At 40.8% G+C, this 15180-nt stretch overlaps 1 protein-coding gene across 4 annotated transcripts in view; it reads left to right on the forward strand.

Annotated features, from left to right (window-relative positions):
* FAM3C (FAM3 metabolism regulating signaling molecule C) overlaps positions 1 to 15180 on the forward strand; it is a 97475-nt gene that overhangs the window by 14270 nt on the left and 68025 nt on the right. The window contains exon 2 of one of the 4 annotated variants that reach the window (XM_068276405.1): positions 861 to 913. The exons of the other annotated variants lie outside the window; for them this stretch is intronic. The gene's annotated coding sequence lies outside the window, so the exon portion shown is untranslated. The remainder of the gene's footprint in view (positions 1 to 860; positions 914 to 15180) is intronic. 4 annotated transcript variants of the gene reach the window in all.

Genomic DNA, 15180 nt, shown 5'->3' on the forward strand with positions numbered 1-15180 from the left:
GCAGTTGTTCTGTCCAACTGCCAAAAAACTGTGTATCGAGCAGGGAACCTGGCCAGCATCATTGTTTAAATCCTTTGTAGGGCTCGTTTCCACTAGTGCGGCGTGCGTCTCGCAGACGCACGCTGGCACTGAGCGGGTGGGCGGGATCGCAGGCGAATCCCATGAGCCGTGCATGGGATTCGCAGCCTCCGCCGCGAATTCTGCGGGGGATTCCGGCCGGCGCCGTTATCCCCTATGGCAGAGTTTCCTCGTGCGATTCATGTGCGGGGAAACTCTGCGTAATCGCGGCGGAAACTGCGATAGTGGAAACGGGCCCTTAGGGAATATCTTTATAGAGCATTCAAGCCTTGCTGAGAATCCCCTATGAAGAGATGGACTAGTCCAAAACCTGTCACTTCTGTCAGATTTCTACAACCTACTGTAAGTGACAGCAACATAGGAGCAAAGTAATTTATGGCTCATTTTACTTTGGAAAAAACGTACTTCTTATTTGTCTGTTTGTACATATTTTAAATTTTTTGCCATAGTGCCCCTTTAAACTACTTACAACAGTTTTTACAATAATAAGACAGTAATTTATATTTTGTACATGGAGACAACTTTGAATGTCTGAAATGTTGTAACTCGAGTTGTTTGTAAGTACGAGACTGTATATGGTAGGCTTGTACACAGCTAGTAAAGGAACATAAAAGCCACAGAACTAGCAGTTCATAACCAAGAAAAAAAAAATAAAGTAATGACCGCTCCCCATATTTGTCTTGACAAGCTTTCTTAAAGCAGTGCTAGTAATTTAGTATTGTGAGAAACCTTTAAATGTCTGCGGTCTATAAACCAGCCAGGTAATTTTAGTCTTTTTGTAGGCTCCTTGCTGACTGTGAGAAACCAGAAATGACAGAAAACAGCACAGGAACATGTAAGCATGACATCACAGTACAGTAGTGAGGATGCAATGCATGTCATCCTTTAGTTCGAGTTTACCTCTTAAAGGAAACCTGTACCCCCCCCCCCCCCCAAAAAAAAGTTTCACCTGGGGCTTCAGGCATCCCCCAGCAGCCTCCCTGTGCCTGTGCCATCTGTGAACAATCCTCCCCCGCTGTGGCTGTTTACTTTTGTTACTGCCGACTTGCAAGCCGATGGCCACTGTGCCTGTCCTCGTTCGCGCTTTCGGGGTGAGGGGAACATAATTGAGGATGCCGCAGTGGCCATCAACTTGCGGTAACGAAATTGAGCCATGGCGGGGGACCGGATGATTGTTCTGAGGCGGCAAGCAGAAGCCCCAGGTAAGTTGGGGACAAGTCACTTGGCACAGAGAGTGTAAGTAGCCCAACACAGTGAAACAGCAGCTAGGTAGGTGCAAATCATAAACTGATCTATATGAGAGGATATTCTGGCTGTATAAAGGAGAAACCTCCACGTACATGTACATTAACTAGGCTAATCATTAAAGAGTAAGGCTACTTTCACACCAAGACGTTGCGTTTTAGGGGAGGGACGTTAAGGTCGCATAACATGCCCTTAACGCAACGCGTGGTGGTGTTTAAGTTGGACGTCAGATTGAGCCGCGTTGTGGCTCTCAAAGCAGCCGCTCCAGGATAGTGATGGGAAGTCCGGATCTTTTTAAGGATTCGGATCATTGAAAAGAGCCGGATCTTTGAACCAAATCATTTGAATCATTTTACTAGGGAAGCAGACTGGGTGAAATGGCTAGCAGGACAGGACTTTCCCTGCACTGTACATTCTGTATGTTCCTGTTTCTTCCAGACAGACATCCACTGTGAACCGAATCTTTCATTGTGGTGATCCGGCTGATTCGACTCACAAAAAAGATCCGGATAAAATGAACATGATCCGGACAACACTACAAGTCCCACCATGAGTCACCACAGTGCAGTGAAAATCAATTAGCCATGTGTCTAGTCACTGAGCATGTGCAAACAATCTAATGCAGCTCTATCTGGGTATAACGTACAGCATGCTGCACTTTTATTTAATGTGCAGCGTTATACCCGAACGAAACGTGTGCACTGAACAGCACATTGATTTTACAGTGCTGTGAGTAGGCTGCGTTACTGGCTGCTGTAACGTGGGACTTTAACGTCCCACTGTGAAACCAGCCTATATCCAGTGAAAATAGTGAAATAAAGTGCTTAATTTTTACAATAATTTATGTATGAATGATTTAGTCAGTGTTTGCCCATTGTAAAATCTTTCTTCTCCCTGATTTACATTCATCACGTGGGGCCATATGCAATTCACTTTTTCACCTGAGTTTTCTCCTTGGAGAAAAAAAGTCATCTTTGATTTAAAATAACTTTTTAGCACTTTGCAATGGGAAAAAAACGTATCAGTACGTAGGTATAAAGTACTATCAACATTATTTAGAGTATTTTTTTGCTTGCTGGTGGTTTAAAAGGCATTTTACTGACAAGTTTTAAAATATCACCTAGGAGAAAACTCGGGTGAAAAAGTGAATTGCGTATGGCCCATGGTGACATCTTTACTGCTGGCAGGTGATGTCAGTGGAAGGAGATGCTGCTTGCTTTTGTGACAGTTGGAAACAGCTGTTATTTCCCACAACTCAACAAGGCTCCCACAGTGTGATGTCAGAACCATGGTCCTGAGATCACCCTCTGGGAGGGGTTCACCACAATATCAGCCATACCTAGCCCCCTGACGATTTGTTTGTGAAAAGGAAAAGATTTCTCATGGGAAAGGGGCTATCAGCTACTGATTGGGATAAAGTTCAATTCTTGGTTAGTTTCTCTTTAAGCCCGTTACCGAAAGCAAAGCCCTGTTCTGTTTTTTTGCAATCTATAACTAATGTACATTGTACCTTCTCTATACCCTGCTATACAGTATACTGTAGCATATGTATCTGCCTGCACGCTAAATAGTGCTTATTATTTCACGTGTCCCATTTTTGTTATGCCTCCTGGTTTTGATAACTGGCACATTCGATACTTTAGCTTATCCTTATACATATATCAGACAAAAGCTTACTCCTTTTCTTGTAAGCTAGCCAATGAATGGTATCATCCTGATTTAAACCGTCTTGCTATATGCATATGTAAGATGTGTGTCCTTCTTCTTCTGTACTCCCACTATATGCTCTTATCACCTGATTTCCACCTGCTGATTCACTGGATTAATTTAGCTTGGATATATACATTTCCCAATACATATTTGTGTTAATTATATACACCAGTACATGGTGTTGCAATATTTGCTAGCTATCAAACTGTGTGTACATGTACTGTGATATGAGCAACCCTATATTCCTGGTGACTTGCTGATTGGGAGACAGACACAATATAATTATATAATGCTAATGTACTGGGTGGGAAGGGTGTGCATCTGTGCAACCTACTAATTAGTCAGTGTTTATATAAATCTTCTTTGACAATTGACTTCATTACTTGTATTACCATCTTTGAGCAATAAAGTTTTTTTTCCGGGTATCTTTTGCATTTGAAACATAACTTGTATGGGTGCACTTTACTTAATATTTTATCAATGAATAGAATAACATAGCTAAAGTAACTTTCTTGAGCATCACAGTGATTCTATGCCTCTTGTGTCAAAGAATGCTTGCCGGTATACAGATTAAAGTGGCCAGACACATTGCAATTTTTTATTTTGATTCAATTTTTCAGCTATTGCAGTTGGTTTTGCAGAAATTTGTTTGATTTAACACACAAGTGTATTCAAGATTGCTGCCCGCAATTTCAGGAATAAAGATCGTAAATATCAAAAAGTTGGTTGGATAGAAAACACTTCCTGCATGGCAACCTGCCACTCAATCTGCTTTTTAATATTTTTGCATTTTCATAGAACTACTTTTTCCACTGTGACATCATTTTCCATCTCTATATTTATCAATATCTCATGTGATTGGCATTTGCTGTTTAGCATTACAATTACCACTGAACACCACATTGCTACTTACAACTGCATTTACCATACTTTGTTGTGCTATAAACACTCAGGGCCCTTTCACACTGGGGAGGTGTGGTAAATTTACCCCACCCCACTGTAGCCTAATGATAGTCTATGGGGTAGTTCATACACCCCACATTGCGGTACGCTGCGCTGGAAGTGCTCTAATGTGCGGACATACTTGCATTACCGCGCGGCTCCTGCGGTGATCTGCGTCAGACCAGTTGTCATGTAAGTCTATGGCAAGGCCGGGTTTTCCAAATTGTTGGCCTTGCCGCGTGCATGCTTGGAATCATATTTTTAAAATGCGCTTACACGCATTTCTGTATTTTCAAAACAGAAAGTGAGCACAAGCGGGCGTCACGGCTGGAAGGGGATATCCGCATACTAATGCTATAACCCCCAGCCGCACCGCTGCCTCCAATACTCAGTATGAAGCTGGCCTCAATGATTTCTGTTTATTACTGGTAACTACATACAGTAGGATGCGAAAAGTTTTTTTTTTTTTGGGCAACCTTTTTAATCATCATGATTTTTTTTGTAAAAATTGTTGGTTGTTACGATAAAAAAAATATCCTGTAGGAGATGCACACCGATATTTGAGAAGTGAAATGAAGTTTATTGGATTTACAATTGTTTAAATAAAATTAAGCATGTGCATACATTTGGGCACTGTTGTCAATTTATTGATTCCAAAACCTTTAGAACTAATTATTGGAACTCAAATTGGCTTGGTAAGCTCAGTAACCCCTGACCTACATACACAGGCGAATCCAATTATGAGAGTCTTTAAGGGGGTCAATTGTAAGATCCCTCCTTTTAATTTTCTCTGAAGAGTAGCAACGTGGGGGTCTCAAAACAACTCTCAAATGACCTGAAGACAAAGATTGTTCACTATCATGGTTTAGGGGAAGGATACAGAAAGATGTCTCAGATTTCAGCTGTCTGTTTCCACAGTTAGGAACATATTGAGGAATTGGAAGACCACCGGCTCAGTTCAAGTTAAGGCTCGAAGTGGCAGACCAAGAAAAATCTCAGACAAAAGCGAAGAATGGTTAGAAAAGTCAGAATCAACCCACAGACCAGCACTAAAGACCTACAACATCATCTTGCTGCAGATGTTAATCACTGTGCATCGTTCAACTATTCGGCTCACTTTATACAAGGAGATGCTGTATGTGAGAGTGATGCAGAGGAAGCCTTTTCTCCGCCCACAGCATTCATTTTGAAATAAGATGGTGGACTGATGAAATTAAAATTAAGCTGTTTGGTCATAAAAAGGAGCGTTATGCATGGAGGAAAAATACAGCAATACAAGAAAAACACCTGCTACCTACAGTAAAATATTTTGGTGGTGGTTCCATCATGCTGTGTGGCCAGTGCGGGGACTGGGAATCTTGTCAAAGTTGAGGGACGCATGAATTCCACTTAGCAGATTCTGGAGACCAATGTCCAGGAATCAGTGACAAAGCTGCACCAGGGTTGGATCTTTCAAGAAGACAGCGACCCTAAACACTGCTCAAAATCCACTAAGACTTTCATGCAGAGGAACAAGTACAACGTACTGGAATGGCCATCTCAGTCCCCAGACCTGAATATAATTGAAAATCTGTGGTGTGAGTTAAAGAGAGCTGTCCATGCTCGGAAGCCATCAAACCTGAAAGAACTAGAGATGTTTTCTAAAGAGGAATGGTCCAAAATACCTTCAACCAGAATCCAGACTCTCATTGGAACCTACAGGAAGCATTTAGAAGCTGTCATTTCTGCAAAAGGAGGATCTACTAAATCTTGATTTGATTTCTTTTTTGTGATGCCCAACTTTATGCAACTGCCTAATTTTTTGTTTAAACAATTATTACGCACTTTTCTGTACATCCAATAAACTTCATTTCACTTCACAAATATCACTGTGTGATATCTCCTATATGATATATTTAACGGACTTTTTTTTAATTTTTTATTATCGTAACAAGGAACGATTTATACAGTCAAAACATGACAATTAACAAGGTTGCCCAAACTTTCGCATCCCACTCTAAATAAACCACACATAATACAGTTAAATATTATAATTCTACAAAAACCTATATATATCTATCTATCTATCTATCTCAGAAATGTATGTATGTATGTATGTATGTATGTATGTGTGTGATCGCTAGCAACGAATGAGTTTTCTCACCTCAGGTTTACTTTAAACTTTAGTGGTCTGTTTTACTATCCTGCTGTCTACAATAGTGTTCAAAACAGTATCCCACAAAAATGAGCTGTGTGTGTAGTACAGCTAAGAAGTAACACATTAGTAGCAAAAGTATGAGTCTCATATTGTTTCCAGTACAGGAAGAGTTCGGAAACTTTAGTTATCCATGCAAAAGAGCCTCTCTGACTCAACGTGGGTCACTGTTTTCTGGAGCACTTATACATCAAAGGAAATGTCAGATTTAGGCCTGGAACCCACTTCAAATCGCAAATCGCAAGCATTTTTAATTAGCGTTTTGTAAGCTATTTCATGAGCGTTTTCTGGTGGTTTAGGGTATAGTTCGTAAAAAGTTTAAGCTTTTTGCCAGCGATTTTTAGTTCTGATTGAATCCTTTCAATGTACCATAATTTTTTTTTTTTTTTTTTTTTTTTACATCGCTATGTGTAGCAATTCATGAGCGATTTTGCCAGTGCATTACATTGAAGTGCATCAAAACAAAGAATTAGAAATCCTGGTATAGAAACGCTGCACCACCAAATTGCAATAAAAGACAATTTAATTTGGACACTTCACAAATTAAAATCAATTAAAACCAAAAAACAGTGCTCCACAACACCACGTGTGTGTCTAGCAAATAACAACCAGTGCGCACCTACTATAATAACATGAGTAATCCCTTATGCTGCAAGTCTATAGCCATCTGGGTTCACACTAGAACACAGTATGGTTGTACTGAGACCCGGGTCCTGTAAAGTGCTAATCGTGCTGAGTGTAAACAGATCCCTCAGCCAGGGGGACACAAAGAGTTGTGCAAAGTGACAATATGCTCATAAACAAATAGTTGCAAATGAATATATAAATATGAGGAGTAAAGTGCAAGATGATGGACGTACAATAGTGGGGAACAAGTAATCCATAAATAGGACAGTGGTAAACCTACTAGACCAGGATGAAATGGAGAAATATGGCGGCAGCAGCAAACTAATGAAGGGCGGAGGGAGGCACACCAAACGCTCCACGCTTTGGTGTTTTGCCATCTATTTACATTGTACAGCGCTGCGATCTACAGCAGCGCTATACTGGGGACAGCCATGTCGCTCGGCTGTCCCCTGGAGCAGCTCCAATGCAAACCCCGTCTCATAGGTTGATCCCTATGAGAGGGAAGGCTGTGATTGGATCTTAGGAGGGGGCAGGACAAATTAAATAAAATAGGCATTTTTATACCAAAAAAAAACAACCAGTAGCAGTCCGATGCTACAAACAGAAAGCTCTGTTGTTGGCAAGAAAAGGGGGAGATTTTCATTTGTGTGCTAATTTGTATGGCTCTGCAGCGAGCTTTTAAAGCTGCAGAGCACTGAATTGTAAAAAATTGCCTGGTCACTATGGGTGTAAGCCTATAGTCTTTAAGTGGTTCAAATACAGAGTGTGACATGAAATTGCAAATATCGCAGGATTACAGTATGTAGTTATCTTTATAAAAAAAAAAATAAAAAAAAAAAAAACCGAAAAAATTAAAGCAGACTATTTTCTTTGCTACTAATGTTCTATCAGTACTACACACACATATCATTGCATCAATTTTTTTTTTCCCACTTCACTGTCACTTTTCATATATCTCTTCATGGACAACACTGAAGTTATGACCCTTTTATACAAGGTTGTGCACTGACTACTTTACATTGTATCAAATCGAAGTGTACATTTTGCTGTCCCATCAAAACAACTCAACACACAGCCATTAAAGTGCACCTGAGATGGGGGATAGAAAAAAATGATGCATACCTGGGGCTTCCTCCGGGCCCCCTCCAGGCTGATCAGTTCCTGGCTGCCCTCCTGCGCCACCTGGATGCTTTTCTGTTCGCCTTGATTAGAAGAATTACCGGGGCCAATAGCAGAGGATCCAGGCGGTGGAAGAGGATGGCGAGGGAGAGATCAGCCTAAAGGGGGTTTGAGGAAGCCCCAGATATGTCTCAGGTTTCCTTTAATAACAAAAGTGAGTACACTCATTATTGAAGAACGTCACAATTCTGCCCAATTAAACATTCAGTGTTGTGCCATGAAAAGATGTAATACTGTATTTACAAAAAATGTGACAGGTGCAATCACTTCTGTGAGATGCTGTATATTTTGGGCAAAAAAAAGTGTCTAGCCAGTAATAATTCTGTTTAATACTGTAGAAGCAGTAGAGTGTTTGTACCGTGTTAGCCATCAGTAAAATAAATGAGTTTTGAATCGGGATGATACCATTTATTGGCTAACTTAGATATGAATAAACAGTAAGCTTTCAGCTAATAAGCCTTCGTCTGACTTGGTTCCTCACCAGGAAACAAGTCCGATGAAGGCTTATTAGCCGAAAGCTTGCGGCTTATTCATCTCTGTTAGCCAATAAATGGAGAAGAGATGTACTTTGTATATATTTTCCCTTGCAAATCATTTTTTCTGAAAAACCTGGAGTCCACTATTCAAATCCTCACACCTCTTATACTGATTGACTTTGTGTGCTGACAGGGCGTCTTGTGTCATGTTGGCTTCCTCTTGATTTATTATACCCTATAATTAGTTACTAGTTTACCATCCCACATGTGCTACTGTGCAGTAACATGAAGAAGTGGAAACTGAAGGTAGAGCTACCACATGCCATAGTATTGCTTCACTTGTGTCTCTCTGCTTCCTGAAGTCAGCAGTACTTTCATGAGCAGTGACCAGGAGTCAAGTAGAAAGTACTGTACATCCTGCCACATGGAATATGGCATATTGGAGGTTTTTTTTCTCCAAGAGCTTGTTGTTACTGTGGTTAGAAAACTGGAGAGCTTCAGTGATCTAACAAACCTAGAATGAATTTATTACAGCCCTAGTTTGCAGCCCCAGTCTGGGTCACATCACAACATAGAGGGATTGATAAAGAGTTTGTGACATTTTGTGCTGTTGCAGTTGCACTCTCGCACCTACAGTCAAATATTTTTGTGACAAACCCAGGACATCTAAAAACAATATTTTACACTGCCAGGAAGCTACAATATCACTTCTATTCTAGTCATATATTTTTTTCTTGTTTAGCAGTCTTCTTCTGTGTTCTTATATGATCCATGCAAGGATTGCTTAAAGCGGTGCCTGACATTTCTCCTGCAGTGGGTTTAATATCGCATAGCTGAATGCTTTTCCTGTGCTCTGCCCCTACAGTGGGATAGGGTCACATGACAGCACTGTACATGGCACAGCCACCTGCTTTTCCCAGATGAATTCATGTTTTCACTTGTGAACTTTGTAAAAAATTAAATTGCCTATATCTTCATCATATTAATGTAAAACAAAAATATATGGCACGCGTAACATCAAGCAGTAGCTATCTCCTAGCAGTTTCTTACTGATTTTACTACAACTTCAAACCAAAGATCAAGAGAGGTTTTTAGAGTTCAAAAGTGATCCTGTAAGCCTGGCCTGGATTAATCAAAATCCCTCTATTAGGATTACCAGTCATGACCTGGGTCAATACAGAGGATCGCACGGGTAGCTGAAAGCAAGACTTGCAGTGCTCGACACTGAATAGGGTTTTTTTTTTTTTTTCCTTTTTTTTTTTTATAGAACTTGTTTCCACAAGAGGCCCTTCCACACTGCATACACATCAGATTTTTCAAGGTCTATGCGTTTTGCCTATCAAAAGGCACTGTGATTGAATTGGTAATCACACTGCCCTGTACAGAGTGGTGCGGCCAATTTATTATTATTATTTTTTTTTATTATTATTATTTTTTCTTAACCCACGCAAATGTAGTGCTTGCTGAGGTGTGCCTGTGTTTTCGATTTAAGTTCTTGAAAAAATATCGCAACAGACTGGAAATCTTATTTAATCTAAAGAATTATTAGGAACACCTATTCAATATCTCATTAATGCAATTATGTAATCCACCAATCACATGGCAGTTGCTTTAATGCATTTAAAGAGAAACTCCAACCAATAATTGAACTTTATCCCAATCAGTAGCTGATACCCCCTTTTACATGAGAAATATATTGCTTTTCACAAACAGACCATCAGGGGGCGCTGTATGACTGATTTTTGTGCTGAAACCCCTCACACAAGAAGCTCTGGGACCACAGTACTTTTGGCAGTTTGTTACAGTGTAACAAGGTTCACAGACAGGAATTAGCTGTTTACAACTGTCTCTAACAGCCAAAACAGCTAGCAACAGCTACATAACCTGCCCACAGTAAAAATGTCACCATGTAATGTCAGAATGTAAATCATGGAGAGGAAAGATTTTACAATGAGCAAACACTGACTAAATCATTTATACATAATTATTGTAAAAATGAAGCACTTTTTTATTGCATTATTTTCACTGGAGTTCCTCTTTAAGAGTGTGGTCCTGGTCAAGACAATCTCCTGAACTCCAAACTGATTGGCAGAATGGGAAAGAGAGGTGATTTAAGCAATTTTGAGCGTGGCATGGTTGTTGGTGCCAGACAAGCCAGTCTGAGTATTTCACAATCTGCTCAGTTACTGGGATTTTCATGCACAACTATTTCTAGGGTTTACAGAAAATAGTGTGAAAATGGAAAAACATCCAGTATGCGGCAGTCCTGTGGGCGAAAATGCCTTGCTGATGCTAGAGGTCAGAGGAGAATGGGCCGACTGATTCAAGCTGATAGAAGAGCAAGGTTGACTGAAATAACCACTCGGTACAACCGAGGTATGCAGCAAAGCTTTTGTGAAGCCACAACATGCACAACCTTGGATGGGCTACAACCGCAGAAGACCCCACCGGGTAGCACACCTCTCCACTACAAATTGGAAAAAGAGGCTACAATTTGCACGAGCTCACCAAAATTGGACAGTTAAAGACTGGAAAAAATGTTGCCTGGTCTGATGAGTCTCGCTAGTCAGAATTTCTCATAAACAGAATGAGAACATGGATCCATCATGCCTTGTTACCACTGTGCAGGCTGCTGGTGGTGGTGTAATGGTGTGAGGGATGTTTTCTTGGCACACTTTAGGTCCCTTAGTGCCGATTGGGCATCATTTAAATGCCACAGGCTACCTGAGCTTTGTTTCTGACCATGTCCATCCCTTCATAACCACCATGTAATGTGAAAATGGTGCAGGCTACCCGTTTGCATATGGCGATTTGTGTTAATTGCCGGCAATTAACACAAATCGCCCAAGTAAGAACGGGCCCATAGAGTATTAAAGCACTAGCGCTTTGAAAAGCGCTAGTGCTTGAGCGTTTTGCTGAAATTGCCGGCACACCGCTAGTGTGAATGGGGCCTTAGGCTCAGCCTTCCTTTCCAGTCTTCACTGGCTCCCATGAATGCCTACACTGCGCTCTACAAGTTAAATCCGCACTTTCTTGCAACCTTTTGTTAAATCCGCCAACATTTTGCTAAATTATATATCTTGGTCCCTAGCTGCTTTTTTGTTTGTGTGTGTGTGTGTGTGTGTGTGTGTGTGTGTGTGTCCCCCCCCCCCCCCCCCCCCCCTCCCCATGTGTCTCATTACTTTGTTGTGAACTGTTGTTGTTGCATATTACAGCAGGTATATGATTTTACAATGTAAGTTATTTTACATTTGGGAGTTTACTTTGATCATTTTCTTTTCCACCTGTTGCACTTGTATCATACTTGTACCCAGTCATGCACAGCAGGAGGTTGTATCACAGCTTTCACTGTTTGGTTCTGATGGTCATGGGTGAGCATTACAATATGCATGTGGTTCCATATTCCATATACACTATGGCCCTTATTCAATTCACTTTTTTTGCTCTTTCCTCCTAGGCGATATTTTCACATTTTATTATCTTCAAGCCACCAGCAAAAAAAAAAAATACTCAGAATAATTGACAGTACATTTTTACCTACTTTTTTAGTACATTTTTTTTTTTTTTTTTTTTTTTTTTTTTTTTCCCCCAATTGCAGAGTGCTGTAAAGCTTTTATACAGACGATGAAAAATTCTCCTAAGTGAATTTTAACAGGATAAAAATTGCATACAGACCATGCAGCACTATGGTCTGATATGATCCTACAAATGGTTGCTCAACATCACCAGCAAAAAAAACTGATGTTAGTGCTTTATACTCATGTTTGTTGCATAGAAGGGCTAATAATTGTATCGATTGTACATATTTTCTTGCCATAATTATGCTGTGCTGATTTTCTCTTACTTTCTGCAAACTTTAGTACAAAGGCTCTGCTTATATGCAGTCTTGCAAAACCTCAACATGGCAAAAAAAGTAAAACTTTTCACACTGCACATGCACAAGCATCTCATGTAGGTTTCAAAATTGGCTCACCTGCCCACTATTACAGTAATTATAGTGTCACTGTGAACATACCCTTATGGTGGCTTCACACTTATCCTGTATAACTAGTTTAAGCTTTGTTATATTACTTACCGTACTTGTGTTTAAAGAGAAACCGTAACCAAAAATTGAACTTCATCCCAATCAGTAGCTGATACCCCCTTTTAAATCTTTTCCTTTTCACAAACAGATCATCAGGGGGTGCTGTATGGCTGACATTGTGGTGAAACACCCTCGAAAAATAAACTGAGGACCATGGTCCTGGCAGTTTCCTGTCTGTGAACCTCGTTGCATTGTGGGAAATGGCTGTTTACAGCTGTTTCCAACTGCCAAAAAAGCAAGCAGCAGCTACTTCCAGTGACATCACCCGCCAGCAGTAAAAATGTCACTAAATGTCAGCAGTGATAAATGTCAGAATGTAAATCGGGGAGAGGAAAGCTTTTACAATGGGCAAACAGCGACTAAATCCTTTCTACATAATTGTAACAATGAAGCAATTTTTTTTTTATTATTATAATATTTTCACTGGCGTTCTTCTTTAAATTCCTCATGGTTTTGTCATAGTTTTAGTTATTGTATGGATGATCTAACTGTTCCTAAACAAACATACACCTCAGCTATTTGAAACATGTGAATAATTGTAAATGTTTTTTGTTTCTTTAGCAAATGTCTCCTGACAGACAAGTAGTTTTTTAATAAACAAATGACTTTTTTGCCGTTCTGCACTCATGATGTTGTTTTAATGTACTATTTTTGCATACACAAATATAAGAACTAACAAAACCAGCTTGTCGGCAATAGATTCACGGAGAGCATGGAGGTGCCCTGATCCTCTGGAGAAGTTTGGAATCTTGTGTGCTTCATACTGCCCTGATGTATGTTATAGGAAAGCTGGCTGCATGGAAGCACTCACAGCTCTGTGCTTCTCTGTGGGCCTGTTTCCATCAGAGCGAATCTGCATGTGTTATTTGCATGCAGATTTGCATCCTATACAATAAAATGCAAGTGTCCCTGCGTCATCAACTGAATGGTTGTGTGTCCCTGGCTTTTTTGTACTGATCATGTGCGGAGCCGAGGCAGTTAGGACACAGGGCGGGACCTGACAGTTTGCTGTCTGGCTCACAGAGGTTCTCATTGCACTGTGGGAAATACCAGCTTTTTCCAACTGACAAGCAAGCAGCTCCCTGTGTGCATATACTTCAGACAGTGGTGGGGAACGAGCAAGCAGGAAGCGTATATGCATGCATTGCGGGGAGGGGGGTAGCGGCTGTGACCTAGCACCCGTGTTTTTTTTGTAACGGGCGGCCGTTTTACTAGCAGCCAATAATAGTCAATGGGCCTGTTGTCACTTGTCAGGAAAACTGAGCGTTTTTATTGTGCAGGAAAAATCTGCACAGCAGGGCGATCAGAATTCGCATACCGCAAGGCTAGTGTGCGATTCACCTGTAATGTAATAGGAAGTGCGCATGCATTTTTGCTATGTGAATTTTCATGCGAATTCGCTTACGTTTTCGTGTAAAAAGCACACAGGCACTGATATGGTTGAATTTGCATACTTACAAAGATACACAAACGCATGTGAATTCAAATGACAATTTGCATACAAACACATGCGTCGACTAGGTGGGGGAATAGTGTTTAACGACATTGGGGATTTGAGCGGCAGCAGGGAGAGCTGTCCTTTGACTCACCCTGTGTCCAGCTCACTGGATGCTTACTAATGCGTACACGGCGCAGAGTCCTTCTGACCGAGGCGCCTACAGTGCCCTTTTTATCCACCTACTATATTAACTAGTTGCCTGATTTCATAGGGCTGGTGCACACCAGAGCGGTTCTGCAAGCGTGTTTTTAAAACTCCTTTCAGGGGAAAAACCGCTTGGCTAATGAAAATGAATGGACTGGTGCACACCAGTGCGGGTCATTTTTCCAGAAACGCAAACTCCTGTCCTGCAGCTTTTTTGATTTCTGAGGCGTTTCTGCCTCAATGTTAAAGTATAGGAAAGTGATAAACCGATTTGAAAAACGCTACATCAGAGCGGTTTTCCAGGCGTTAGTTACAGAAGCTGTTCAGTAACTGCTTACTGTAACAAGATTTGAAATCTGCTACACAAAAATGCTCCAAAAAAAGTGTCTAAACATGCCTAGAATCACTCTGAGGGCCAGTGCACACCAAAAACCTCTAGCAAATCCACAAAACGCTAGAGGTTTTTGAAGTAGATTTCAGAGCGATTCTAGGCCTGTTTAGAGAGGTTTACTAAACATGCCTAGCGTTTTCTGGAGCGTTTTTGTGTAGCAGATTTCATATATTATTACAATAAAGCTGTTACTGAACAACTAATGTAACAAAAATGCCTTGAACTTTTCCTATTCTTTACATTGAGGCAGAAATTCATCTGCAAACAGCAAAAATGCTGCAGGAGCCACGTTTGCGGTTTGCTAAAAACGTGAAACCGTGTGCAGCATCCCATTGAGATATATTAGCCAAGCGTTTTTCAGAGGCAGCAGCGATTTTTGGAAACGCTACCAAAAATGCTTGGTGTGCACCAGGCCTGAAATCTGCTTCAAAAACCTCTAGCGGTTTGTGGATCTGCTAGAGGTTTTTGGTGTGCACTGGGCCAGGCAGGCTTTTTCCTCCCTACAAAATTTCACAGAATGGAAAGCTCCTTTGTTTGTAAGGAAGTACTACTAATGCTACATACACACCTGCGATAATGATCGTTTACTACGAACGATAGTTCTGCGTTGAA

Source organism: Hyperolius riggenbachi, chromosome 3 (genome assembly GCF_040937935.1).
Source record: "Hyperolius riggenbachi isolate aHypRig1 chromosome 3, aHypRig1.pri, whole genome shotgun sequence".
Classification (NCBI taxonomy): Eukaryota; Metazoa; Chordata; class Amphibia; order Anura; family Hyperoliidae; genus Hyperolius; species Hyperolius riggenbachi.